Source organism: Thermobia domestica, unplaced genomic scaffold, assembly GCF_964235325.1.
Source record: "Thermobia domestica unplaced genomic scaffold, izTheDome1.hap1.1 HAP1_SCAFFOLD_660, whole genome shotgun sequence".
NCBI classification, from domain to species: domain Eukaryota; kingdom Metazoa; phylum Arthropoda; class Insecta; order Zygentoma; family Lepismatidae; genus Thermobia; species Thermobia domestica.
The window spans coordinates 79,084-81,943 of record NW_027656370.1 but is presented as its reverse complement, the minus strand read 5'-3'; the positions used below and the strand labels follow the sequence as shown (position 1 = coordinate 81,943).

Sequence of the window (2,860 nt, the reverse complement as noted above, 5' to 3'; positions counted from 1 at the left end):
TTACAATAAGCGGTCAACTATCACCAGCCGGGAAATCCAAACAGCTGTGCGCCTTCTTTTGCCTGGTGAACTTGCCAAGCACGCTGTAAGTGAGGGTACGAAGGCTGTTACCAAGTACACAAGCTCTAAGTAAAAATCTTCTTCAAGATTTTTCATTTCAAACGGTCCTTGTCAGGACCAACACATTATTCGAAAGAGTTAAATCACGAAATTTGCTTCATTCTGTTATGTAGAAACACGTTGAAATCCAATTTCTATATGCTGTTAGTAAAAAAGTAAAGCACATAGCGGAGATGTGTCGTGCTTGTATACGAAAGGCATTTACTCGCCGGAGATCTACACTTAGTCATAATAATTTACTTTTAAAAAGTGGTAATACATTCCGTGTTAAGTATAGTAGTAGGTGCACACGGATCGGAAATCAGGTTATTTTAATGTGCCGTGCAAATAAACAGGCTGTTAGTGTAAGAAATAGTGGGTATAACGCTTAGAATATCGATTAATCGCTATGAAATAATGTTGATAAATTATCTCTTGAAAGTACTATAAAATTAATGTTTCTAGTATTTTCGTACTTGAAGGATAATGAAATTTGAAAAAGAGATGCCAACAGCACCTGGTGTTCCCAGGCGGTCACCCATCCAAGTACTGACCAGGCCCGATGCTGCTTGACTTCGGTGATCGGACGAGAACCGGTATATTCAGCATGGTATGGCCGTTGGCGAATGCATATGGCTTCGAGTGAGTTATTGTAGCTACGTAGGTTTGTCGGTGAATACTCAAAAAGACCAGCGCGTGGAAAGCGTTGCTAATTGTTTTAAGTAATGCATGATTACGAAATTATCGTGGTGAACGATGTGAGAATATTCGTCTTTGTGAAAAACAAAATTAGAAAAAGTATACCAACAGCACCTGGTGTTCCCAGGCGGTCACCCATCCAAGTACTGACCAGGCCCGATGCTGCTTGACTTCGGTGATCGGACGAGAACCGGTATATTCAGCATGGTATGGCCGTTGGCAACTACCTTTTCTTCAATGTCCTGTTAAGGAAGTATGTTTTAAGTAAGAATTGACATTATTAACTATAAAGGCAAGCATATTAACGTCGTTAACATTACTTGGAATATACTAATATTCGAATAAATATTTGAATGTTCGAATGATGAGTGATTCGGATGTTCATAGTGCCACTGTGTCCTATCGAGTTTACTATCACGAACCACGTATGAAATTGTATATAAATAAATAAAAATAAATCCTTTATTAAGTATTGATTACAGGAAAAAGGCAAACTTACATTCTTTAATGTACACAATGAAATGTATGAAAGATATTTTTAAGATATGTTTCACTTACCCTTTATAACGCAAGGTAGTTTTCAGTGTAGCATTCTCTTCAGCTGCGAGATAACGTAAGGCAGATGATCATTCAGTCGTGAAGCACTAAAATGTAATATACATTTTAACTATTATCGATAAGAATTATTTACTGCAGGGATGCAAATAAAGTGAGGCAAATTAGTAAATAAAAACCGATACTGTAACTGATAATATAATTAGTTGTATCTGTATTAGTTGTATATACAGTAATCGCACGATTATCCGCGGAGTTGGATGTTGGCATAATCGCGCATAATCAGCAGTATGAGCAGAAAAGGGAAATGAAATGAAATATTTAGATTTACGTCGCATACTTATACCGGTTACGCTAAAGGAGACGGTGATGATGAGTACTGAATGAAGAAAGTGGGAGGAAACGGGAGAAACCCGAGAAAACCCATGAGCACGGTCTTTATGCACGACAAAGTTCACACGGCACGAGCTGGGATTGAATCAGGGACCCCAAGCACCGGAGGCCAAAAAACGGACAAAAAGTCTTTCGTGCAACTTTCGTTTTCGGTAAAAAGTTTACACATAATTTAGAAAGAGTAGTTTTCTGGTCTTTTTATTTCACAAGTTGGTTCATGTCTATATTTTTTACATGCATAAAAAATTTTTCAACTCCCTTGCTTATTTCCTGTTAAAGACCTCTACCTCTGATTGTATTTTTTGCACATATTCTTATTGTTTTCAGACAACATTTCTAAAAGCGTAATTTATCGTCAGCAAGAAAAGAAAAGGAAAGCCTCGGATAGTGGAATGTGTACTGTATATATATATATATATATATATATATATATATATATATATATACGTATTAGTATATAGTTTTATTTTATACGTCTCCTATTATTACACAATGTGCAGATATTGTCAAAGCGCAAGTAAATATGTATAACTCCCCGTTCTGCACTTAATAACTTGAAAGAAGTTCGGGGAAGGTAGTGTAACAGAAAGTGCAAACAGAAATGAGGGTTTAAAGGCATTTAATATTATTCCGTAGTAGTATGATTTTTTGTAAAAAAAAAAATATATATATATATATATATATATATATATATATATATCTAAACATACATATTCAATGATATAGTAAGAGGTTAGCAGCACTGATAGAACTGCAGAAAGTACAAAACCGTTAATAAGAAAGAGAGAGAGATGGTGGCCGCTTTTGTGCTTTTCATTGGCTAATTCCGAATTGCGCGCGAATACGTACGAGATTTCTTTCTTTTTCCTCTTCGCAGCCCAGATGTTGCCAATTAGAAGTTTTTAGTACTACATTTGTATGAAAATGTTGCCTTTAAGAAATGTGGTTTGCATACAGAGAAAAGAGCAAAATGAATATTTACCTTAGTGGGCATGAAAAAAGACGAAACATTTTGCAAGATGGACACACGAACTTCCTTAATGCAGGCGTTCAGTACATTATTGTAAAGAAAAAAACACTAAAAAGAATTACTTCAATATCCCTAGCAACATTC

General features: G+C 35.7%; 2 non-coding genes across 2 annotated transcripts; both read right to left on the bottom strand.

Moving 5' to 3' along the window:
• Positions 1–604: 604 nt before the first annotated feature.
• Positions 605–723, bottom strand: LOC145677156 (5S ribosomal RNA). Its single transcript, XR_014129653.1, has one exon. It is a non-coding gene; the product is annotated as a 5S ribosomal RNA (ribosomal RNA).
• Positions 724–900: 177 nt separating this feature from the next.
• LOC145677150 (5S ribosomal RNA) lies at positions 901–1,019 on the bottom strand. Its single transcript, XR_014129647.1, has one exon. It is a non-coding gene; the product is annotated as a 5S ribosomal RNA (ribosomal RNA).
• Positions 1,020–2,860: the final 1,841 nt, after the last annotated feature.